This window comes from Leopardus geoffroyi, chromosome C3 (genome assembly GCF_018350155.1).
Source record: "Leopardus geoffroyi isolate Oge1 chromosome C3, O.geoffroyi_Oge1_pat1.0, whole genome shotgun sequence".
NCBI lineage: Eukaryota > Metazoa > Chordata > Mammalia > Carnivora > Felidae > Leopardus > Leopardus geoffroyi.
Genome location: NC_059338.1, coordinates 139076480 through 139104396, shown reverse-complemented (window position 1 = coordinate 139104396; position 27917 = coordinate 139076480). Strand labels below are relative to the sequence as shown.

The following is a 27917-nucleotide window of genomic DNA, read 5'->3' as shown; positions in this document are numbered from 1 at the left end:
GGTAGGGAAGGAAACACCATCATTTGGTGGGGGAAAAGTCAAGGAACTGAGGAGCCAAAGCATTAAAAAGTTTATCTGTGTGGACATTGAAATTATTAAGAACTATCAAAGAAGACATATTAGAGAGCATGACAGTGACCCAGTGTGGTGTAGAGATGACTACTACAAACAGTGACATTGGCATAATCTAATGATAAAAATTGCAAAGTGGTGATGGTTAGGGAAGAAGGAGGGAACATGACCTGTGAGCAGGACTGATTAACAAGGAAGACACCTATTCCGTTCCAAATGTTTATTCATTCAGTTGCTCAACCACATTTTTTAGGTATGTGGGGTGTGACAGGCACTATGCTAAATGTTTATATTCACTGTCTAATTTTGATTCATGAAATAACATTATGATGTAGGAACTCTTATTGTGTGCATTTTTACAGGTGACCAAACTGAGGTTCAATAATTTACTCGAGGTTATTCAACTATTGTTTCTTCTCTCTCATATTGTGTTTCCTTCATTCCAAAGTAATACCAGTGCAAGTTTCTTAACACTGAGGGTTGACCACTTTGGCGACGGTGGCAAGAGATGCTCTGCAGACCCCCTCCGTAGTGAAACAACTGATGGAAATTATACACATACACGAAAGAACTTTAAATATCTAGAAGCTGTCCCAGGGATTACAACAAATCCAAAAACATTTCTTTTTCAAGAAAATGTACTGCAACAGTAGATTTGACCAAAAAAAGGTGGGGGGGGGGGTTCCTGGGTGGCTCAGTTGGTTAAGCGTCCTGCTTTGGCTCAGGTCATGATCTCACAATTGGTGATTTTGAGCCCCACGTCAGGCTCTGTACTGACAGCTCAGAGCCTGGAGCCTGCTTTGGATTTTGTGTCTCCCTCTCTCTCTGTTCCTCCCAGCTCGCACTCTGTTTCTCTCGCTCTCAAAAACAAATAAAGATTTTTAAAATTAAAAAAAAAATAAAGACAAAAAAAAAAATAACAAGAGTCTGTGGCTATTGAGCCTTTACTGTCTCCCTCCTTCTCGCACTCCCAGCTCAGCATGACAGAAGGTCTACTTGGGCAGGGATGGCCAAGAAGATAGGACTCCCACTCCCCCATGCTCCTAGACAAGGGTTAGGATAGCTCCTTGGAAGGGGCAGGCCACCAGCATTTCTCATTTCCCCTAGCTCCATTTTACAGAAACTAAATTCCAAATGACTGCATCTAAGAGTTCAAGGACTCCCTTTCTCCACCAAGCCCCCACTTGTAGGTCAGATGTTTTACCTCAGATATAGCAGACTGACAATAATATCCTTTTAACACCCCAGGTTGCTTATATGGGGGAGATTTCACATGGGGAAAGACGAGTGGGAAAGACAAGAGGCTACTTCTCCTCCTTAGTACCCCACCAATGAAGCAGGGATGTCACTCTGAAGAAGTGGGCTACCGTCTCCACTTCCAGTTCTAGAGCAGTGGCTCAGAGATTTTTTCCAAGGGGAGAGGTAGGCCATGACAGAGACCTCCAAGGATCTCTCTTAAAGGAACTAAAGTTCAAGCCTAAGATTGCTCTCAAAACTAAGGGAGATTTTGGTAGTAATCAGTAAGAAGAGGCTAAGAAATCCATGAGAGCAACAAGCAAGACCTAACACCAGCTAGTCTATAAAAGAGAATCAGGGTAAGAGAAAAATAGGAAGAACTCTCCTGGGATTAGAATAAACCTTAAAGGTTGGTCTCAAAACTATCCCTGTAAAGGGACTCAAATTTAATTGGCCTGTGTGGGCACTTTGATTCCAGAGTGTCATAAAAAACAGTAGCACAATTAGTTGGCAATTAGAGTAACCTAGTATTGGAGTGACCAGAGAAAAATAAGAAAAGTCTAAGACAGCCTGATAAAACCACTGTCATCTCAGGGTGACTGTGCATGCCCAACTTTGTACCCACTAAAGAGTGACACCAGAGACTTCATATTATGGGGAAACAGACTTTACTAAAATAGGTCAGGAACGTCCACAAACAAACAAGCAAGCAAACAGCAACAACAAAAAGCCCTTAAGAGGAGGGCAGATAGGATCTCGAGTTGTTACAGCATACTACTGAAAATTATGAGACAAGCAAAGAAATGGGGAAGTGTGACCTACACATGGAAACAAAAGCAGGCAATAGAAACTAATTGTGAGAGGGTCTAGTTGTCAGACTTAACAAAGACTTCAAAGCAGTCATCATAAATACGTTCAAAGAACCGAAGGAAATCACCCTCAAGTAAATGAAGGCATCATTACAAGGTCTCATCAAATAGAGAATATCAACAAAGTGAAAGAAACTTAAAAAGAACCAAATGGAAATTCTGGAGTTGACAAGATCACTGAAACAAAAAATTCTCTAAAAATCTCAACAGTAGATTTAAACAGACAAAAGAATCAATTAGCTTGAAAATGCTCCCTCGAAGGACATTATGTTAAGTGAAATAAGTCAGACAGAGAAAAACAAATACTGTGTGATCTAACTTATATGTGGAATCTGGGGGAAAAATAAAAATCTCATAGATACAGAGATTAATTGCTTGATGCCGGAGGTGGGTGTTGAGAGTGGGAGAGATGGGTGAAGGTGATCAAAAGGTACAAAGTTCCACTTATAAAACAAACAAGCCCTGGGCAGATACTGTACAGCATGATAACTACAGCAAATACTGTATTGTGTGTTTGAAAGTTACTAAAACAGATCTTAAAACTTCTCATCAATAAGGAAAAAAAATTGTTAACTATGTATACTGATGGATGTTAACTAGACTTATTGTGGTAGTCATTTCCAATATATATGTATATAGAATCATTATGTTATTCACTTAAAAATAATATATGTCAATTATATCTCCTTTAAAAAAAATAGCATGGCAGGGCTTGAGTGTTGGTAACTGGTAAGGTAACTAATTTAAGGGATATTTCATTGCTGCTGTGTACAGGACTTGGCATCTGATAGGAGTAGAAATATTAACTTCTAGTTATCCAATTATATAAAGACCTTTTCACAATGAAAATAACAATAAAATAAGAAAGGTCTCAAATCAGTGAGCTAACTTTCTATCTTAAAATACTAGAAAAAGAAGAAAAAAAAATTAAACCTAAAGCAAGCAGAAGGGAAGAAATAATAAAAATTAGAGTGTTAATTAATGAAATGGAGAATAGAAGTATAATAGAGAAAATCAATGAAATTAAAAAGTGGTTCTTTGAAAAGATCCACAAAATTGACCACCTTTAGTTGGACTCAATTGAGGCATGAAAGAGGGGACATTACTACTAACCTTACAGAAAGAAAAGGATTATAAAGTAATACTATGAATAGTTATATGCCAATAAATTAGTTAACTTTGATGAAATAGAAAAATTCCTGAAAAATAAAAACAAAATATTGAAGTTTAAAGAAATAAGAAAACTGAATTAGCCTTCAACAGGTAAAGAGATTGAATAAAAATTGGGGATCTCCAAGACCACTTTAAGGATTAGTGATTCACTAAGAGGACTTACAGGACTCAGCATATGATTGTATCCGTGGCTATGAGGATACCATGGCTAGTGAGAGGATACCAAACATAATCAGCAAAGGGAAAAAGTACATGTGGCAAAGTCCAAGGAAAACAAGGCATAAGTTTCCAAGGGTCATCTCTCACGGAAGTCACAAAGTGCATGCTTAATTCTCCCAATAAAAAGTTGTGACAACGCATGTGAAATGTTGATTAATAAAAGCTCACGAGAGACTCAACATCCTGGGACTGGCCATTTAGACAGCATCTGCCTAGTACATATCAAAATTCTAGACTCCCAGAAGAAATACAGGTGTTCAGCATAAACCACATTGTGTGCACAAATAGGTAAAGCAGAGTGAGCCACTCTTTATCAGTTCTGAGAATGGTGGGAACCCTCCCCAAATCCAAGTTCCCAGATACCAGCCAAAGGCTATAAATTAGCCTTTCCAAGGATCTTAATTCTGCTATGTTAACTTTTTTCTGAACAATTAGAAATTTTCTAATTTCTGCACAACTAAAAATTTTAAAACTTTCTACAAAGTGAAGTCAATATCCAGTCTCCCCCCACCAACTGGTGAATTCTACCAAGCACTAAAAATAAATAGATAGATAGATAAAACATTAATAACAAATTTTCACAAACTCTTCCAAAAAAGAGGAGGCAACATGTCCCAGTACATTAGGTTAGGACCTAATAAGGTTACTTTGATATCAAACCTATAAAAACACATCACAAGAACAGAAATCATCAATTAACTCTCTAGTGAATAAACATGCAAAAATTCTCCAAAAAATCCTTTGAGTCGAGTCTTACTATTTGCAGAAGTTATGTTCTATAGAGTCACTGAGAACCCTGAATAAGTGAATAGTGAGCCATTGCTCATAAGAGAAATACAGGGTTAGGTTCTCAAGAGCCTCTGGTCATAACATTTTCATCAATTGATCAATAATAGCTTTGTTTTATGTGTGTTTGTGTTTAAAGGCACTTTATTTAATATATATTGCTGACTCATTAATGTTGAACTTGTGGCCAACAGCACTATAACTCATGCCTGAATAAACCTTATCTAACAAACATTTTCTATGTAAGCCACATCACAACCTTCCTGCACTTAGAAGCTTTAGATAGCATTTGAGAACTAATATTGGAAGCCATTTTAAACACCAAATCATCAACAAATGCATGGCACAAATGCATGGAAAATATGACACTAAATAGGCCACAAAAGGATACTTGTTTAAAATATGAAAGATGAAATAGAAAGCAGAATATTGTCTTTTTCGGGGTGCCTGGGTGACTCAGTCCGTTGAGCATCTGACTTTGGCTCAGGTCATGATCTCACAGTTGGTGGGTTTGAGCCCCACACTGGGATCTGTGCTGACAGCTCGGAGCCTGGAGCCTGTTTTGGATTCTGTGTGTCCTTCTCTTTCTACCCCTCCCCCACTTGCTTGTATGCATTCTCTCTCTCTCTCTCTCTCTCTCTCTCTCTCTCTCAAAAATAAATTTAAAAAAAGAAAAGAATATTGTCTTTTTCAACTTCAACTTGAAATGTGCACATTGGTTAACAAAATTTTCAGTGCTCTGTGTATGTTCACAAATGGCCACAAAAGTGCCACAAACATTGATTTGGGGGTTACAAGTAGATTTTAGTGAGTAAGTGAATTTGCAAATATGGAAACTGCAAATAATGAGGATTGATTGTACCAGCAAATAGATTCTAGCAACATATAAAAAGGATTATACAACATGAGTAAGTGGGATTTATCTCAGGAATGCAAGTTGGTTTAACATCTGAAAATCAATTAATATAATACATCATTTTAATAGAAAATAGTACAAAAGCCAGATAATCATCTCAATAGTTTCAGAAAAATCATTTGACAAAACCCACATCCTTTCATGACAAAAACACTCAATGCACTGAAAATGGGAGGGAGTTTATTCAACCTTACAAAAGCACCTACAAAAAGCTACCATTATACTTAATAATAAAATACTGAAGAATTCTCCCTAAGGTTGGAAGCAAGAATATGTCCTGTCTCAGCCCATTTATTCAACATTGTACTGAAGTTTCTAGCCAGGTCAATTAGGCAAGAAAATGAAATAAAAGGCATCCAGATTAGAAAAGAAAACTAAGATTAACTCTTTAATCTTACAGGTGACATGATCTTATATATGGAAAATCATAAGGAAGCAGCTAAAAATATTATTAGAAGTAATAAGTGAATTCTAGATACTTTCAGAATTCACATCATATACAAAATCACTTATGCTTCCATACACTAGAAATGAACAATCAAAAAATGAAATTAAGAAAAAACAATTCCATTTATCATGTCATCAAAATGAATGAAATATTTAGAAATAATTTTTTTTAATTTTTTTACCATTTATTTATTTTCAAGAGACAGGGAAAGACAGAACATCAGCAGGGGAGGGTTAGAGAGAGAGGGAGGCACAGAATCTGAAGCAGGCTCCAGGCTCTGAGCTGTCAGCATAGAGGCTGATGCAAGGGGAAAACCCACAAACCGTGAGATCATGACCTGAGCTGAAATCAGATGCTTAACCAACTGAGCCACCCAGGCACCCCAGGAATAAAATTTTAAAATAAAGACAGAACATATACTCTGAAAGTAAAAAACACTGTTGAAGGAAACTGAGATCTTTATTTAGATTTGAACTTATTTATTCAAAGACATTCTGAGTTCCTGGATCAGAAAACTTAATATTGGTAAAATGGCAATATTCCCCAAATTGTTCTACAGATTCAATGTACTCCACTGAAAACCTCAGCAGTATTCTTTTTTAGAAATTGACAAGCTGTTCTTAAAATTCATGTAAAAATTCATGGTACCCAAAATAGGCAAAAGTCGTGAAATGGAAGAACAAAGTTGGAAGATACACTTCACAATTTCAACAAAGCTATAGTTATCAAGAGGGTGAGGTACTGGAATAAGGGTGGACACAAAAACCAATGCAACAGAATTGAGAATCCAGAGATAAACTCTCACATGAACAGTTTAGTTAATTTTGGACGAAGGTACCAAGACAATCCAATCGTGAAAGAATAGTCTTGTTGGCAAATGGTGTTGGGATAACTGAGTATTCATGTGCAAAATCATAAAGCTGGAGCACTGCCTCACACCATACAAATGTATCATAAACCTCAATGTAAGAGTTACAACTTAGAAGAAAACACAGGAGTAATCTTCAGGAACGTCGGCTATTCAAAGTCTTCCTAAATATGACATGAAAGCAAAAGTGAGAAGAGAAAAATAGATAAACTAGACTTCATTCAATTAAATCGTTTTTGTATTTCAAAGAATAGCACCAAGAAAAATAAAAGGCAGTTCACAGAACAAGAGAACATATTTCCATAATACATTTGATAAGGGATTTGTATCCAGAGTATGTAAAGAAATGTACAACCCAGTAGTAAAAAAATAAATAACCCACAATTTTGAAATGGGCAAAAGATCTGAATAGCTGTTTCTCCAAAGAAGATATACAAATGACCAAATAAACACAATGATAGTCCTTCAACACTATTAGTCATTAGGAAAATACAGATCAAGGCCATAATGAGATACCAATTCACACACACTAAGATGGCTAAAATTAAAAAGACATATTTTGACAAATTTGGCAAGGGAATGAAACATTGGAACTCTCATACACTGCTGGTTGGAATGTATAATGTTGCATCCAACTCTGGGAATTAGGCTGGCAGTTCCTCAAAATGTTCCTCTAAACATAGTCACCATAAGACCTAGCATTTCAACTCTTAGGTATATACCAAGAGAAATGAAAACATATGTCCATGCAAAAACTTGTACACAAACATTCCTAAAAGCATTACTCATTTTAGCACAAAAATGGAAACAACCCAAAGGTCTATCAACTGATGAGTGGATAAATAAATATGGCATCTCTGTATCATGGAATATTACTTGGCAATAAAAGACCAAAAAACTGATTCATGCTACAGGACGGATGAACATTAAAAACAAGCCTAATGAAGGACATCAGTCACTAAAGACCACATATTGTATGATTTCTGTAAAATGCCCAAATCTGTAGAGACAGAGAGGTCAGCAGTTGTGTTCAACTGAGGTATTAGAGAGAAACGAGAAACTGCTGTTAATGAGAACAGGTGTTTATTTAGGGGTGATGAAATGTTTTACGGTTGGTTTTGGTGATGGTTGTAAAATTCTGTGAATATACTAAAAACCATCGAATGATGTACTTCAAATGCACTAGGTGTATGAGATAGGAGTTCTGTCTCAAAAAAGCTGTTACATATATATTAGAAAAAGCAGATAACTTTTTTTATATCCATCCACGCCAAAGTCTAACAATAGTGCTAGCCCCTAGTGCACGCTCTAATCACCCTTACATAGATTACTATGAATAATCTACTACAGAAACGGTTTCCAGTTTTGATGAGCCAGCTGTCGCAATATTAATTTTATTAAAATACTATTTTCACTAAATCACTCCCTTGCTCTATATCAATAAATCTCTAATCTCTGCAGTCTGCCATGTAAGGCCCATAATCAACTGGCCAGTGTTACCCAGTGTGTTAGGCAAAATAACAAGCCTCTCAAAGATAGATGTCCATAGCCTAAATCCCCAAACCTTTAAATATGTTACTTTACATGGCAAAAGAGACTGTGCGGACATGATTAAATTAAAGTTCTTGAGATGTAGAGATTATCCAGGATTATCCAGTTGGGCCCAATGTAATCACAAGTGTCCTTCTAAGTGAAAGAAGGAAGCAGGAGAGTCAGAGAAAAGATGCCACAAAGGGAACAGAGGTCAAAGTGACGTGCGCCACAATCTAAGGAATGTGGGCAGCCTCTAGAAGCAAAAGTTGCAAGGAAACAGTTCTCCCCTAGAGCCTCCAGAAGGAATGCAACCCTGCTGACCCATGTTTTTTTACTATGACATTCAGAGCAGTAAGATAATAAATTCGTATTGTTTTAAGCCAATTGGTGGCAATTTGTTACAGCTGTGATAGGAAATGAAATGAATACACCCATGCAGTCATATCACTATGATTTTTTTGCTCTTTTCACATCTCTGATTTGAATAATACTCTCTACTTATCTGGAAATCCCTTTCTTTCCCTCAGTGCTGACACAGGAAGTCCTGCCTGCATACGAATACCCTCAAGAAGTTCCCCCCCCCCCCCCACTAATTCCATCCTCAGGTCATTTTAATTCTGACTGGAGATTTCTTTAGAATGTACTTACGCCATCTACATATTACTAGCATCTGAATTACCTATGCACAATCATTCGATTTTAAGTTACACATGGAAGGCACGTGGCACATTATATGGAAACAAAGCAGTGAAGTGTTAGGGTGCTGACGGCTCAACTTTTTCCAAAAAAGCCCTGATTTATAGTGTTTGCTGATTACTCCCAACAAGACTGGTTTCTATCATCATATTATACACCTTAAAACTTACATAATGTTATATGTCAGTTATATCTTGATAGAGCTGGAAAAAAAGTAAAAGACTGATTTCAAGCCACCAATGGCTTGACCACTAGATCACAAAATCCCTGACTATTTAATAATGTCTTTAGTGAGCTAGTTCATGCCTCTGGTATAAGGCATCAGATATTTCTCTTAGTTCTTTCTTTCCAATCTATGGTTATAAATGTATTCTCAAGTACACAAATATGCATATTTTTTTGCTATATGTCTAATAGTATTTAATAAGTATTTCTGAATCTTTGAATTTAATTTACTTTCTTACTAGGTGAGGACTCCCTTACCAGTGGGGAGGTCTTTTCCCTACCATTAACATGCATTGGTATTCAGGATAATACCTTACGCTACTGGAGAGGGGATTTCTCTCCTCATCCCAGTCCCTATCACATCTTTTACACAGTTGCAGAAATGTTTTTAGTCAATAAAGAAAACTTTAACAGTCATTAAGTTTAAAAGTAAAAAAAAAAAAAATGAGGTTAAAAGTCTCGAGCTCCCAATTATCAGCTTCATGAATAGAACCTTGTCATTTATCATCAGTTGAGAGGAAATCAGGGGTTCTGTAGCTGTGCAGAGCCTTGGTACCACCCACTGCAGGCCACAGTTCTTTCCCAGTGTGTGTCTTCTTTATTATGTCCCCCTCTGATGTGATTCTTGTTCATTCACCGGACAAATACTTATGGACTCTCAAGAATTCTCAAAATAGGAACCAGAGATATTTTTCAGGGACAACTGGGCACTTATTCTGCTTTTCCACTCCTGCTCCTCACCTCCACTGTATTAGTTTTCTAGTGTGTCACAATAACCACAAAATTATTAGCTTAAGACAACATCCATTTATCACTGTATAAATCTGTTGGCTAAGCTTTATGTTATCACAAGGCTAGAATCAAGGTGTTGGATAAACTGAGTTCTCATGGAGGAGGCTTAAAGAAAAATCCAGTCCCAATATCATTTCTGTTATTAGTACAATATAGTTCTTGCAGTTATAGGACTGAGTTTCTGTCTTCTTGCTGGCTCCCAGCTGTCTGGGGCTGATCTAAGATGCTAGACATCATCAAAATTCCTTGTCACATGGTTTCTCCATCTTTAAGTAAGTAATGGTGTGTCAACTCCTTATACATCCAATCTCTGACTTCCTCTTCTACAACCAGATGGAGACAACTCTTGGCTTTTAAAGGACTTGTGATTAGCTAAGTCTCACGCAGATAATCTCTTTAAGGTCAACTGCGGCATTTAAGACAAGCTCATCACAAAAATAAAATTCATCATATTCACAGTCCTAGGGATTATTCAGGACTCATACACATGAGAAAGGAAGACAGAAAGTTTTGAAAGCCATCCCCACCATGGTCTTTCTGATGCTGACTTTGGTTCAAGAACAGGAGAAATTGATGCGGTAAATATAAAGACAAACATGTAGATTATTAGCATAAATTCTTACGGAACGGAGCCTCCCAAATCCAAGATCCTACTCTGGGCCAGAAACTATGTGCTGCTTTCAGAGTCTCAATAAGCCATGGGAAGCTACACTGGTAAGTGAGATATACACAACATAACCACACCAATTTTTATAAAATCTCATTTATATGGATAATTAAATCAGGATCTTAATTTATTTCAGGACAGCAGGGGGTTTCTGGTCTGGAACACCAGAAGCATTACTTCCGTTGGTGTCAAAAGTGAGATGAGATACCCTGTAAAGACAGAAATAGATGTTTTCATGACGCTTGCAGCCTAGTAAGAAATATACATAAGAAAATAGATGATAAAGAGAAAGCATGCTATGTCCTAGACAAAGGGAGCAATTTATGCAAGTGCCCAAAGAAGAAAAAAAGGGTATAGTGCATTGGAGGAACTGCAAGTTATCTCAGTAAGATTGGAAGGTGAAGGAGGAATGGAAGCAGCAGCTCAGAGGTGAAACTGGAGAAGCAGGTAAGTGAAAGTTCACAGAGAGCCAAATACACCACATAAAGGTAATTGATCCTAAAATTAATTGGGAGTTCAGCAATTCCATGAATAGAAAGTTATTCTAAGGAGATAATAAATCAATAAAGATTCATGGATCAGGATATTTACTACAGCATAATATAAAGGCCACCCATGCTCCTGTGCCCATGGAAATAAACTCAGTGTTCATTAAAAGGGGATTGATAAAAAATAATGGATGGAGTTGGCCGCCTTAAAAACGATGATACACACTCCATCTCATTGACATGGAATAACACTGTATTAAGAATAAGAATATGAAGGAGTAAGAGAATAGCATAAGTACTCATTATGCCCCAGGCAGCAAGATCAGCTTTTATCAAGTATTATGTCCAATCCCCTCAACAATCCAATGAGGTAAAAACTGCAATTGTTCCTATTTTACAAAAGAGGTAACTGAAGTACAAGTGGTTAGATAACCTGCCTAAGTCCATACATTTATTTAGAAGCAGAACCAGGCGTAAAACACAGGCAGGGGCAGTATTTTTCTGTTTCTACCTTGAATTCTGAAAAATAATAAAATACAAGGGAAAAAGGTAGAGAAGGAGTGGGAGAGGATAAGGAAAAGGAGAGAGAGACACAGAGAGACAGAAATAGACAATGAATAATGATGACCAGAAAATCGTAAGGGGCGCCTGGGTGGCTCAGTCCATGAAGTGTCAGATTCTTGATTTTAGCTCGGGTCATGATCTCATCATGGTTGGTGAGATCGAGCCCTGAGTCGGGCTTTGTGCTAAGAGATTTTCTCTTCAGGTTTTCTCTTTTTGTTTCTGCCCCACTCATGCTCTTTCTCTCTCAAAATTAATAAACTTAAATAGGAAGAAAATCTTAAGAGCAGTTATCTCTGAGTTGTAAGATTTTAGGTAATTTTTTCCTTCCTTACAATTTTTTGAGTTTGTATTCTCACAGAGAGTGATTTGATTTTTTTTAATTAATAGACTTTTTAAAAAGATCAATTTTCAGTTTACACATAAACTGAACAAAAAGTATGGAGTTCCAATATGCCTCTCTCCTCCCTCACACATTTTTCTCTATTATTAAAACCTTGCATTAGTATGGTACATTTCTTATAATTGATGAGCCAATATTGACACACTATTATTAACTAAATTCTAGAGTTTACATTAGTGTTCACTCTTTGTGTTGTACATTCTGTGGGTTTTGACAAATGAATAATGTCATGTATCATCATTACATTATCACACAGAATAATTTTTCTTCCCTAAAAATTCAAAATAAACTCTGAAAGGCAAATAATCATCACATATATAAAGGATTTACGGTGAGTGTATGAGACAAGTTTAGTCCAATTTCCCTGAGTCTAGTCCTCTCTCTCATACGGGGATATGCTCTCATGTTGCAGGGAAAGGTCCTATATAAGTTGTTTCTCTCTTTGCATTGTTCTTTAGACTCAAGCTCAGGTTTTACTTCTATGGTATCATTTGTCTTCCTCCTAAATTCCATGGTAGTGTCAGCCCATGGAAGCCTGGATGACTGAGTTCAAGAAGTTGTATTCTTTATGATGGGCAAATCGAGCACAGGAAGGGCACAGCTCTGCAATGCCTCAAATCTTCTTGACATGGATGCCCACACAAATCAACAGACTTTATATAGGTCTTAAGAAAGAATTAAAACTCAACATCCGTCACCAGTTTTAGGTTTCTGTACTTTCTCTTTGGTTTATCTGTAAACCTAAAACTGCTCTTTTACTGAAGGATAAATGTTACTGTGTAACATTTTGATTCATGGCTGAAAGAAGGGACACACGTAAGAATCACTGAAGTGTTTCCTTGTTTGTCTGATTTATTAGGTAGTTTTAGACAAGGAGAAATACAGTTCCCTCTATTTACACTTATATATCTTATGTTGTGGGTTCTTTGTATTTGGATACTATTTTTATAATGTTATTATTTATGACGTTGTCTTTGTGAAAATATTAGAATATTTATCAGAATTTTATCTTTAGAAAAAATGTTCATGTTGCTCTTCACTGAATGCCAGTGAGATTTGCATTTTTGTCTACATCTCCTGAGAGCAATTTACCAAAGTTTTAGATTTTATGAATGAGAATTTGATGTATAGTTACCTATTTTTTAAAATCAGCTTTAGCTTAATCCTTTGGAATTGTTTTCTCTTTTTACACTGTGGGTGATTTAGGGCGTTCAAGTAAATGAACTGAAGTAGTTGTGGAATTGGGTCAAATAGAGACTAATACGTGGTAGTGGACATTAAGGGGATGAACAAAGAATAAATCTATAGTAACAATAAATACATACCATAATTCAGGCATATTATCAAAGTAAAAACTATATGCATTTGAAGTAAATTTCTCACTTTAAGTAGTGAAGACTTGAGGGCTACAATGTGTTGAAGGTGTGTTTTGTAAAATTGGTACACCTTCAATGAATGCTGCAACTCAAATGGAAAAGGTCATCATAAGATGGGTTCTTAATTAATTAAACAAGAGACAAAAACATGCTATCACTTTTGAAAGTTATGATAATAATCTTACAATAATAACCTTATGATAATAACCTTATCCTAACAATTTGTTTTAACCCGATAGCTGTAAACTTCATTGATACATCATGTAGCAGCTGCAATATATTTGCTAGTGGAGAATGTGTCTAAAAGGAAAAGTGAGCAAATTCATTGAGGACTTTATAAACAGAAAAAGGAGAGAAAATTAGGAGCAAATAAAGGGTGCACCAAATTTACCTATAAATCGGATCTGGAAAAAAAAATTTGTCTTGAATATGGCTTCTGAACTATCACTGGCCACTTTTTGCCCCTATTCAGCTGCTTCCCAATGATTCCCAGAGCAATAGTTAAGTTCATAATTATCTCCTGAACTAGAGGCATCTCTACCCAGTAACATATGGTACAACATTTCCACTCACATCCCCAGTGGGACTTCAGACTCAACAGGATCCAAACCAATCTTTTTATCTCTTCTCTGCCTTACTTTGATCCAGATTTCCTCCTGGTTCTGCATTCTCTTTCTTGGAATGTTATAGCAGCATTGACCCATTTGCACAAGCTGGAAACAGAGAGGTCATCTTGCATTCCTCCTTTTCCCTCTCCTCATCATGAAATTATGACAATGCTGCTTTTATTACATTACACTGGTCTGCCCTGCCTTTATATCCTATCAGCTGACACCTTCTAGATCAACTACCTGCTCGCCTCTGCACAGATCCTCATTTTATTCTGTATATTCTCCTTTGTTCTATTTCCCCACAGACAATCTTTCATGTACCTTTTCAAAAACCCTTTACTGATTCCTTCCATAGATTGATAAAGACAACATCCCTTTGAACAGAAAGCTACTTGTCATTCCCTCCAACATCCTACCTGTCCAAGGCTCTCCTGAAACCCTACCCACCAGTGTATGTATGGAACTATTTGCCTTTCTTGGAGCACATTATGTTTGGTAATGCCTTGGCGATTTTGTGTAAGTGATTTGCCTTTTCCAGAAGATCCTTTCATTTCTTTTCCTTCTGATGAACATTAAACAAGTCTTGGACACCATTCCAATTTGAGCTGATCTTTACATATGCACAAGGATAAAGCACTGACCATACTGGATTGTAACTGCTTGTTCACGATGTACTACATGGGGGCAGAGACCAGTCTTCCCCTCCCCTGTCCCCAGAAACCCTGATGCCACACAGTTTCCAGCATGAGTAAGGGTGTAGTAATTATTTTTTGAGGGAATAAAATGGTTGCCAAAGCCAGATTCTGAAGGGCTTTGAATATCACAAAAAGGAATTTTATTCTATAGACATAGCTTTGAAGCATAGGAGGGATATAATCAAATCCATGTGTTAGAGAGAAAACTTGGGTAAAGTAATTAATTGATGGACTAAAGATGGGATATATTTGTTGTAGGGTTGGCAGAAATGTCTGGAGGCACAATTATGGATTTACTGGGATATTAGGCTAAAGAGTGGGGATATGATTCATGCAATGTTGTATGCCAGGGCTGAATTACATTTTGAATATACAGTAAGAAAAAAAATAAGAACTCTTAATCTGCTACATATCCTACCCAGTAATGCAATTCAGATATTAGGTAGGAAAGCATGATTAACACATTTTATAGTAATTAAACACATAAAAGACTTAGGCATTTATTTAAAAAAATACTCCTAACTTCTTATAATACCCTACTATGGCTGGATCAATCACAAATTTATGAAACCAAGTTGTACTTGTTCATATTTAAACTCTTGGAGCAATACTTTCCACAGCTTGACACTGTATGTAGGAATTTTCTTAAATTCTTCTACCTAGAGCCTTATGATGATAACATGTTATTCTAGTAGTTGGTGAAACTGTCTATGAAAATAAATAATACATATTAAAAACATTTTTTATAAATTTGTGAAAGAAGACCACCAAATTTTCAATAATGAATTATATTAATGCCCAGAATTTCTGCCAGAAATTCTTTTAACTTCATCTCAATTTTCTTAGAAATGAATTGTTGGATATAATCTAAGAAGGTCTTCTGTAAAAATTTAATCTAAACAAATCTCAGATAATCCCGTGATGTTTTCCAATATTTTATAACACAACCAAATTAAGAGACCATCCTGTGCTGTTTTACAGAATTCAAACTTCTGAAATATTAAGGCAGAGGTATGGCACATACTTCCATTAGAAAATGGATGGAAATAAGTAAAAGTTGGGCAGAGTCATAAAAATGTTGCTGCTTCATAATATCCAAGTTATTTGTCAGAACATATTTAAAATCCATAAGATTTTTTTCTGTGAAGCCAGTATAATTAGATACATTTCACCTATTTTATACATTTAATGTAAAAGAATGAAAGGCTTTCATATAATTCTAAACTTTAATATGAAATTATTATTATCACCACTATCCTCATTTAAGAGAAAAATAGATTGTGGTAAGAAAAGAAAGGTTAAGGTAACACATTAAAAGTAAAGTATGGCCAAAAAAGAAATAATTCTCCTAAACTATATAACCCATGAGTAAATATACTAGAAATAGGGTAACTGCATTTCAAGGGGTCAGCACTGAATCTATTTTATTCCATGAAGGGTTGTTTATGACAATCAATACTGTCACTCATTTTTGATGATCTTTTGTGTCCTCTGTGCCTCACATTAAATGCATCAACATGTTTGATTTTTAATTTAGCCCTGTTAAAGTAATTTAGTTCAACCTTCACTGAGGAAATGCTGTTATTTGCAATGACAGTGAATGCTATTTGGCCTCTTAGGGCAAATGGGACTGTCAACCACATTGTCAAATTTTGAGTTGACACAGTCAAGGAGCTAGTGAAGAGGGAAAATGGTAGGTTCCAGCTTTTAACAACATTGGGTGGTGGGATGCCAGGGGTACACACTGGTTTTTAGTTAGTTGTTGTTGTTGTTGTTGTTTTAAGTTCATCATCTATCTTTGATTCTGTGAAAGTTTCCACTCTTCTCTTTATCACTGAGGGTCAAAATGTCAGTCATTTTTTTTTAATTTTTTTTCAACGTTTATTTATTTTTGGGACAGAGAGAGACAGAGCATGAACGGGGGAGGGGCAGAGAGAGAGGGAGACACAGAATCGGAAACAGGCTCCAGGCTCCGAGCCGTCAGCCCAGAGCCCGACGCGGGGCTCGAACTCCCGGACCGCGAGATCGTGACCTGGCTGAAGTCGGACGCTTAACCGACTGCGCCACCCAGGCGCCCCAAAATGTCAATCATTTTTTATTCTTCTGTCTTCCATAGCACCCATCCCAAAACACATCAACCCACATTTTATGTCTAATCCAAATGTCCTCGTCCTAATTCAAACTTTTGTCACTTAACAATTGTGTAGTTTCAATGGCATCATAACTGATCCCTCACCTTTACTTTTTATGTGAGCCAAGCCACCAAATAGATTACCACTATGTTAATTTCTTAAGAAGTCTCATTCCCAACCATGTCTCCCCCAGATTTTTAGTGTCTTATATGATCTACAAACTAATGTCAAAAATTCTTTGCCTAATACCTATGTTTTTTTTTCATAATTTGCTCAACTTTTTTGTCTTCCTTAACCTGTGTTCCTTGAGACACATGGGACTTATTGGTTATATCTATCACTAACTTCCATTGGCTATTGATAATACAGGATACATAGAAAAAGTAATTCCTCATGCTAGAAAAATCAATCTATATTTTCTAGTAACTAAAAGAACAAGTGTGTGTGTGTGTGTGTGTGCACGTCTATAAAAGTAATTTAAAAATTCAAACAATTCAGGAATCTCTAAATATTGCTAAACTTTATAAAAGTTGGACATTATTTATTTAGTTGTTTATTGTCTGTCTACTGCTTCTCATTCCACTAAAATATAAACTCCACAAGAACCAATGTCTTGGTTCTCGTGTTTACCACTGTATCCTTAATCTCTAGAATAGAGCTCAGAGTCTAGTAAACATTCAATAAATAGCTGTTGCATAAATGAATGTATCCCCAGTACTTGGCAGAGTGCATGGTGTTTAGTAAGCAATCAAGAAATATTGATTAAATGTAAAAAACAATAAATGACAAACATTAAGAATTAGCATCGTAAGGTCAAAGGTAGGAATATGCGTGAATATTTCCAATACACTTTTAAGGACCCCTTAGAACTACTACTATAAATTTTGGAGTTAGCATTTGACTCAAGGCACTGTTTCTTAGGGAACAAATACTCAGGCACCATTAGGGCATGCAAAGTCACAGGGCAATGTAGCTGCACATGACCCTCAGCAGATTAGCTCTCTCTGGCTAGGATTCAAAGTAACCCGTTGGGTTGAAAGAGAGAACAGGGAGGGAAGGTGAATGGAAGATTCAGAGAACAAACCAAAAGGTAGGACCTATTATGTAATTTCAGCTCGGTGAAAAATGAAAATCTCTTGTTCAAAAAAAAAAAAAAAAAAAAAAAAAAATATATATATATATATATATATATATATATATCATTAAAGGTAATAAAATATAAAACGTGTCCCTTTCTCTGTGGTTTCTTTTTTGACCTCTCACGTTGCTTTTATTTGCTATTTAATGTCACACTCATTTGCCATAGAAATACTCACCCACAAAGTACAGATCCTTGCAGGAGCCCAGGGACCCCACCTGAACCTGATAGGCATGCAAGCCACCACTTCCAGGATGCCTACCTAAAGCCATCTGACAGACCTGCAGACCTGACTGCACAGGGAAGTCAACCTCCCCTTCTCACCACTGATACCCAACATAGACAGGACCTACCGGCATCCTTAGAGATTGGAACTCCTACATCTGTACACACTGTGCCCCTGGACCCTGGACCATGAGTGGCAGGATCAACACCACTGAGTCACCTACTGGAGCAGGGATGCTGCTGCCATTGCCTGCCCTGAAACATCGGTGGGCACCCTTTATCCCAACCCACCCCAAGTCCTTGCCCAGGCCCCATGGAGCTCAAAGCAAGAAAGAGAAATGAGAGTCTTATATGAGTGGCTGCCCCAGGCAGAGGGCAACAGCAGTCATGGGAGAGGGGCAGGAGGAGGGCCCAGGGCCTGAGGAAGCAGAGGACAAGGAGTTGGGAGCTGGCCTGAGAACCCATCCTGAGGAGGAGCAGAGTGTGTGAGCCAGGCTCTAAGTTCTGGCCATATGCTCCAATGTCCCATATCACTTCACTTACAAGCTGTAAATGTACAGATAAAATTCTCAAGAATTTTAAGACTGGAGAGCAAAGCATTAAACCCCAACAATGGGACCTTCCTGCATGTGTGTGACCATTCCCATGAAGATGGCCTCCAAAGGGAAACCTCCAAAGGGAAACAAAGCCAGGGGCTAGGTCTTTTAGCTCCTGACAGGACAGTGAGGGGTAGAGCACAAAGGTTTATTCTTGTGGGTGACCCACATCACTACAACACATCCAACTGCACTATCTAATCTCCCTGCAGACTTAACATGTGCTGTGGTTTCTGTTTTCTATTGCAGATTAACTTGCTATAGTGCTATGAGACAATGATTTATAAAAAAAAAAAAAAAAAAAAAAGGAAAAGAAGCTGGAAAGATAGCAAAGCGTTTGGTTCAGACACCTAAAAATAAAAATAAAAACTAATGAGGGGGCACCTGGGCAGCTCAGTTGGTTAAGTATCCAACTCCAGTTCAGGTCATGATATCATGGTTCATGAATTTGAACCCCACCTGGGGCTCTGGACTGACAGTGTGCATCCTGCTTGGGATTCTCTTTCTCCCTCTCTCTGACACTACCCCCGCTCCCCACTCATATGTGCACATGGGCATTCTCTCTCTCTCTGTCTCAATATAAATAAATAAACTTAAAAAGGAAATAAATAAAAATAATGAAGGTAAGTAAAAAGGAGAACAAAGGCAATCTTCCCTGGGAAAGGTAATACTTATTTAAATCACGGTTTTCTGGCTTTGCAAAAGGTGCCATATTATATCCATTTAACTATCAAACTAGGTTATGTGATATGAACGAAGCTACTTAAAAGATAGGAAATCTCTCAAATGAGAAGGCATCCTTAATATTTGTTAAGTGCAGTCTGTATACTAGGACCTTGAAAAACATTATATTTAGTGTACACACAACACAATATTTAAAGCAGACATTATCTTCATTTGTCAGTTAAAGATGTGGAATTCAACAGTTACTCTAGGTCAATTATTATTCTGGTCAAGAACAAGTAACTAGTAAGTAGAATGGCAGGAGAGGAGACAGGACAAAAAAAAAATTCATTTTGTACTTAGATTTTCCTCAATAAGCACATAAGTTGCTAGTCCGAAAAAATGTAAAGAAAATTTAGAATGAATACTAATCATCTATTTGTACTGGGCAAGTTACATTTATGAAGACACAAAGCAGGTAATGCACAAATTCATTAGACCACTCTTATATAACTCATCATTCTTTTCTTCCCTCACAAATCACTAAAGAGAATGTTATGGAAAGAAAGTAAATCTCTTTTAGATCAATATATTGTACCTTATATAGTCATATATGCATAATATAAACACATTGCCCATAGCAGGAAGTAAGGGTAGAGCTGGTCATTATACTTTTCTTTGCAAATGTATTCCACACATATATTTTACCAAACATTCTAAATAGCTCATAATCGAGAATTCTGAAAGTGCTTTAATTTATAATTTTCCTATATTTGTACGTTAGCCAGGGAATTTGTCCCATTTTTAAATATTTAATTAGCACTCCTTGACTCCTGGCTTTTTCTACCTAAATTTATTTAAAGATCTTTAGAATCTGTGTGTGTGTGATACAGGAATATTACATTAATAATTCTAGTCAAATTGAGAATATTTTAATTCTTTTTTTTTTCAAGAAATGGTCCATTTTCAAAAACTCTTCCTCAGTTACAGTTCTGAAGAGATGACATATTGGTTCAATTACAGCAAAATTTGTTAAAGATATATAAGTATATATATCAAGTATATAATATTTTAGCTGAAATCGCAAGTCATATAACTCTATTGAAGAGATTTTTATTAATTTGAAAATATTTAAAAATCTATAGTTTGCCTAAAATTCCAAATGGAATATTTTGAAGAGGAATGCATTTTTACAAATAAAATCTCAGTATATTTTCAAAAACTCTGAAAAAAAGTTTGTCTTGAAAAGATGTTAAGGCTTCTGAGGCAAATGGTCAAAACATTACCTTATGTAAGACATATTAATCACAGGGGAGCCTGGGTGGCTCAGCTGGTTAAGCATCCAACAGACTCTTGGTTTCAGCTCAGGTCATGATCTCATGGTTTGTGGGTTTGAGCCCTGCATCAGGATCTGTGTTGATAGCACGGAGCCTGTTGGGGATTCTCTCTTTCCCCCTCTCTCTACCCTTCTCCCGCTCACTCTCTCTTTCTCTGTCTCTCTCAAAATAAATAAATAAGCTTAAAAAAAAAACTTAAGATATAACCCTAAAAAATCCTAATTCTAAAATGACAAGTCAAATCTCTATTATGTACTGATTGCCAAATTTGAGTTACTAGATTTCTATTATCAATACTAGGAAATTCAACACTCTTCATTTTAGTGAGAAAAAGCAAATCATCATCGATATGTTAGTATCTATCTATAACATCCTTAATTAACTAAATCTGAGGAGTGTTTGCCACCGTTGTTACCTTTTTGCTGGAATAATCCAAGGTATGGTGCTATCTGGTTTCAATATCAATTCTAAAAGCACTAATTTGATTCATTTCTGAGACATAATAATAAAAAAGACATATAAGAAATTGGAGTTGTGTTCATGTAACAGCTCTTAATTACAGCCCCTGTAATTTGATATCTAAGGAATATTGAATGATAGTTCTAAACCAACTATCTGTTGTCTCTTACTCAAAGCATATCATCAGGGTTCCTGAATAAATAGCCATGATAGAAAGGGAATCCCTGTGGCAGAAATTAAGAAATAAAGTACAGGAAGGATTAACCTCCAGCCTCCCGTGCTTTTATCTCTAGCATGCCTCAAAACCAAAGAGAGAATGCCTAACCATTAAAAAAGATTAAAGGTGTTAATTAGACTAAGAGATAGAAACCTATCACCCTTATGTCAGGCAGACCAGACTAAATCTTCTAATGGATTAAAACACTCATAGACCCACACCCCCCCCCCCACACACACACAGAGGTTTTTTTTTTTTTTTGTCTTTACTGAAATTCTGCTGATGATGGTCTGATGCACATTTGTGAATAATTTTTGTCGAAGGTGATTAAAAATTGTCGACAATATTTTTATAGAAAAAAGTCATTTCAATTATTCTAATCAAAATTCTTTGTAACATTCAATAGTGAAATTTAACTATATGGGGCTGAGAAGAGTAAGCAAACTTCATAACAATGAAATTCAGAATTGCCAATTCTCACATTTCCTTCACTTGAGCCCATTATGAAGTTAGTATCAGATTATGTAGAGATTCTTTCATTTTTCTTTCAGGAGAAACACAGAATATGTTAGTCACATATATAACTTACGTGACATCGAGATGGATTTGAAGTCTTTTTTTAATGTTTATTTATTTATTTTGAGAGAGAGAGAGAGAGAGGAAGAGAGAGTCCCCAGCAGGCTCTGTGCTGTCAGTACAGAGCCCAACACAGGGCTCAAAGTCACAAACCTCAGATCATGATCTGAGCCAAAATCAAGAGTCAGATGCTTAACTGCTAACTGACTGAGCAACCCTGGCATCCCAGATTTGAAGTCTTTTAGTGTTAGTTGTCAGAAGAAGATAAAATTATTGTCCAAGATAATAATTACTTTTAAGTAAGTCATTTTGTCTTTTTATATTTTACCATTTTAAAATTTATACATTTCCATTGTTAAAATATAAGGGAAAACCTCTATTTCACGCAGCATAAAATATGCCTATAACGTTAATTTACTTACACACATATATACATGCATACATATGTATGCATATACATAAATGTGTATATGTCTGTATGCATGTGCATATATGTATATACAACCCACGTGTATATGTCTATATGTATGTGTTTAGACAAACACACATACATAAATATACACACATGTATTTTAGTTTCTATAGCAGAAGATGAAATATTCTCTATTTTCTCTCTCTCTCAAATGTTAAATATTTTCACTTCACTATACTTTAAAGGTAATGTGAAAGATAATGAGGCTAGAAATCAAAATAAGTTATATGAACGCACAACATTTTTTAGACGATTATTTAAAAAGTCATTGAAAGCATTACTTTAAAAGAACTCTTTGAGCACATCGTAAGGGCCAATAAAACCCAAAACAACAATCGTTGGTAAAGATACTATCTTTATATAAAATGAGCTCCACTAGCTCATCCTGGAGATGGTCTCCAATCCACCAATCCCCAAAAATCAGAGGGACTTCAGCTTTATTTTCAGCAGAGTGTGGACAGTGCAGTGACAATGCTGCCTAAACCGGCCACAGGTCTGGATGGCAATGTGTGATTCACAGGAGTCTCAGATTTTGAGTGCATCGGAGTGCATCGGAGTGCAGGACCTTTGACTTGCTAGGCATATCTATACCACGGCTAGCTTGTTGATCCCCGGACTTCTGAGGCTGCGAGTGCAGTTTGGAAAGTGCGTTATAACCAGCTGGTAGAGAAGATCTTCACCTGCCAGCGATACCAACCTCCTAACAGAAAGCCTGATTGCGGAGAGTTCCTGGAGACCGCTGAGACACAGCGAGGACTTACAATAGTCTCTGTGAGCCAATGGCAGCTGCCCAGGAAAGTGAACTTAGTGTCTCTTTCTAAACTTTGACTAAACATGAAAGTCGCTTGTACCGAATGGTCACAGACCAGGACTTTGCATAGGAGGAGCAAGTAGTGTGCGAAAGTTGCACAATGCGGCTGGTGACAGCTGCTTTTGTGACTCTGACTTGAACTTAAGTCATTCCCTGAGCAAGTTGGCGGGAAGCAAAAAGTGGGAGCGGCCACCTGGCTTGTTGGGCCTTAGCGACTTGGAGCTGGCCCAGCAACTTCAGCAAGAGGAGTACATGCAGCAACAAGCAATCCAGCCTGTGCCAATGTGAGCCCCGTCACTGCAGGAGAGAGGAGCCCCATCTGTACGCACAGCTGGGGAGAGTTGGCAGCAGCTGAAGCAAGAGGCAGATCGTGTCCTCCTGTGCGCCTGCCCAGTGTGAAGCTGCCCTGCTCCTTCGTTCAGAGGCTATGGCTATTTTGCTTGCTCCCCCAGCTCAACCTGTGAGATATGCAAGGTAACTTATTTATGAACTGTTGGGAATCAGAGCATGCAGCAAATACCAAAGTCAGACTCAGTGACACTTACTGAATGCTTATTACATCGAGGTTTGAGTCACCTCATTCAGTCCCCGCAATATCCCAAGGCAAGAACTACCATTCCTATCATCTTCTTATAGATGTGGATACTGAGGCACAGAGGAAAGCAGCAGTTCACTCAAGACTGCCCAGCTAGTCAATACTAGAACAGAAATTCTCCCAAGCTTGTCTGATTCTAGATCCCAACCTCCTAACTCCTATAGTGCAGCCTCATCCCCCATAAGTTGGGAAGGAAATTGCTAGCTAAATAGAGACAAGTAAATGTCATTATAATGATGTATATTAGATGAGTTAGCAGATTTAGATACTAATTCAACCAATTATATTGAAAATAGTTTTTGAAATATTTTAGATCACTTCCCTTATTTCAACTCAAATGATCAAAGAATTTTCACCTAATTACCTTATCAGTACATTGCTGTCATGGCATGGTATGGCACTCTCAACAAGGTGACCAATGAATCAGAATCACTACATGCTTAAAAATAATTATCGTGAGTCTGACAAATTTCTTAACTTATCAACTTACACGTTTACAGCATCAGGTCAACATTGGATGCGAAATTCAGTCCATTGTTTCCCTCACAAAGATGAAGGACCTATGATCAGAATCCTTGTGCTGTGTAAATTTGATATGCAATATCTCTGCACTCTAAGCTAATGGTGGGTTCTACAGAAATGCACTGGCACCCAGATTCTGCTGAACTTTCTCGGGGACAGCTCTCTACCATGGCAGCTACCATGGCTCTGATCGCTAGAATCCAATAGAACAGGGAGATTTCATCACACTCGAACTTACTTTCTTAGCCTGTGCCTTTTGACTGCTTCAAGGGCTAATGCTCAGCTAGTCAGGCCTTCAAGCCAGTGATCTGACATTTTGAAATAATAATTAAAAGGGAACAGGCACTTTCATTTTAATAAGCTTCCTTCCTTCCTTCAGGGAGAACCTCAGCTGATCCAAACCCAAGAGAAATATGCTTGGGTTTCTCTTCTTTTTATCTGTCTCTGACTCTTATACCCATACTTGACATTACACATGAAAATAAAAGCCAAATAGTATTCACAGTGATTGCAAACATCCTGATTTTCCTGACGGAGGAAGGAAAATAAAATATACCAAGCCTAATAAATCTCTAACCTATGCTTAGTGGATTAATTCTAGTTTAACAATACTACATAGCTGGTAGAATTTTGTTTAACATATATGAAAAAGTGCAGCTCATATGAGCAAAATAGGAGATTTTTTTAAGTGAGCATTGTCTAATGGTATTTGCCCTCCAACTAGCAGCCATCTACTTGAGAGAGTAGCTTCCATTCACTGCTTTCACTTCCTCATTTCCTATTTCTCAAACTGCAATATTTCAGCTTATACATTTACCTTTATTAAGTTTCTTCTCGGAAGCTCATGTTTGTCGGGACGTTCATGACATTTGTCAAGAAATCCAGTGACTCATTTTCATTTGTACTTTAATTGGGATTTGACACCTCTGTAGGATATGACACTGCTGGTAATTCTTGCCTTCTTGATGAACTCTTTTCCCTGGCAGCCGGGCAACCAGATAGATTTGTTTACATTTGCTTGCTGCCTCTTCCAAGCCTTCATTTTCTCCACCATCCCTTAAAGACTTGGCATCTGAGGAATTCTGTCCTCAAATCTGACTGCATCTCATCTCTTCCCTTACATTCCCTGCCTTCTCTCAATCCCAATCGCTGTCTCTGTTTCTCCATCTCCATTCTCCCTAGTTGATCTCAACCTCTCTACACCATAATTTGCTTGTGTCTATATGAGTAATATCCACACCTACATACATAGCCTAAGTCAAGTCCACATGGCTACCTACTAGCTGGACATTCTGTGGATTTTCCATATTCAACTACAATGCAACATACTTCAAACTGAACACATCTTCTTTCCTTCTAAAACCTCCTCTGCCACTCACTGTAGATTTTTCTACCATTTACATAAAAACAGAAGTTAAAACTACCAAATTACATAAAACAGAAGTGAGGGAGTCATTTTTTACTCTTTGCTCCCCCTCCCCCACAATTGTTCCCATGTTAATTTTGATGAATCTTTTAATACTCCATTCCTGTCCATTAGCTACCTTTACTGAGGTCACCAATATCTTTTACCTACAATTTTTCAGTGGCATCCAACTTTCCAACTATTTTCTACTACAGAGTGATGTTTCTAAATTTCAAAATAGTGTATGTCATTCTTCTGCTTAAAATTCCCTACTAGTTTCACATTGCTTTTGGAATCAAAATCCTTAGCTTTCTGTACTCTAAACTTGTTATATCTTCTTCTTAGGTCCCAAAGTCACTTTCCCATTCTACCTTCATTTTTCCAAATACCTCTGTGTTGCTCATCCTATGTTCTACTCATCTTTATGTCTAAATTTAGACATACTCAGGATCAATAAATCTTCTATAACAACTAAGTGTGAGAACCTAGATTGCCCCATATTACCCCATGATAACATTTATCACACTAAATCCTAGTTGCTTCTTCAGTAGACCACAGCTTTTTAAGATAAAAATTGTATGCTATACTTCAATACCTAGCACACAGTGGGCACTCAATCAATTTTTAATGACTGGCTGTCCAATGATAACAGGGGTGGGGCAAGAGTTCATTTTATACACGGATGGCAGGTAAGACTGTTCATTCAGAAAAAAAATGTCCTTTCTTCAGAGCTCTTTTCATTGAATATTTGAATTTAAATGTTGGAACAACCTGCCAAATGACAGAAACTTGGCAAAGATATAAGCTGGCTCAGTTGAGACATATTATTTAGTATGAGCACCAACATTTAGAAAATTGAAATCTCCTTCTGAAATCTTTTAATTAGGTAGTCTTTTGTTGTTGTTGTTTACATATGATATTGCACGTCCTGTCACTAATAGAAATTAACTTGGACTCTATTTGGAATGCACACTGGTAATTATTCTCACTTCTCAAATAAATGCGGCATAGGATAGCAGTGAAGTTTCACTTTAAAACTGAAGTGGTGAAACTCCAAAAACCCTGAACATTCATTAGAGGCTAGCTAATAAACCCAATCGTTTCTAAAGATTACAACCAGGATTCTGTGCCTTGTCAGCTGTTTTTACTCCTTTCACCAACAAAACTTTTTTCGGTCATGATAAGCATGATAAGCTGTCAACTAACCTGAAATCTTATCTTATTCTAATGTAGGGCTTCTTACACATTCATGGATGAACTTCAAGAATTTTGTAAAGGCCATAAATTTGTTTCTAAGATTGTATGAGTATGTAAGCATTTATCTGGGGCAGGGTCCAAACCTTTCGTTGAGCTTCTCAAATCGATTCACAATGCTAAAGAAATTAACAATTGGTAACCGATTTATACGTAAAAGAAAAATTATAAGCTATTTAAATATTTCCATATATAAAAAGATAATCTTTTAGGAGAGAGAAAGACATTTTTGGAATATCTGTAAAATAGTTAAAATTAGATAGTTATATTTTAATTTATCTCCCAGCCTAATTATAGTTTAGAAATAATAAAAATAAGGTAGGTTATCTCTGGAATTTTAATTTTTATGTGCGAGTAAGGCCACAGAAGTGACTCTGCCATATAGACTCTTATTTTCCTACTAGAACAAAAGCACTTCTAGAATACTGCAAAAATGCTTCTACTGACCCCACAATGGTAATTTTCTAGTACCTTCTCCAGATAGTGCCTTAATCCATTCTTCATCTTTTCTGATGAGTGAGTTCCTCATATCTTCTTAATCGGTCTCTCCATTCCTCTCTGTCTGTGCAGATTTAATATTCCATTTGTTCTTTTGGCCTAAGGCTCATTGATTAAACTAGAGTCTATTTAGGGTCTAGAATCAAATGAGCATGAAAGTGATTAAGCATAATAAAAAATTCTCCTGAAATACCCAAATGCCTTACTTGAAAACAAAGAGAAGCATCTGCTATAAAAAATTATGCCTCAAATCTTAGAAAATTTCCTAAACTGAAGGGAAAATGACATAGATCAGCTAAAATGTCCAAAATACCAAAATATTCTCAAAAAAGAAATAACAATTTAAAATGATATTTTTAACAACTTATTAGAATATTTCTTTT

General features: G+C 36.7%; 1 pseudogene; it reads left to right on the top strand.

The window, feature by feature from the left end:
* LOC123586646 overlaps positions 1-23659 on the top strand; it is a 42430-nt pseudogene extending 18771 nt beyond the window's left edge.
* Positions 23660-27917: the final 4258 nt, after the last annotated feature.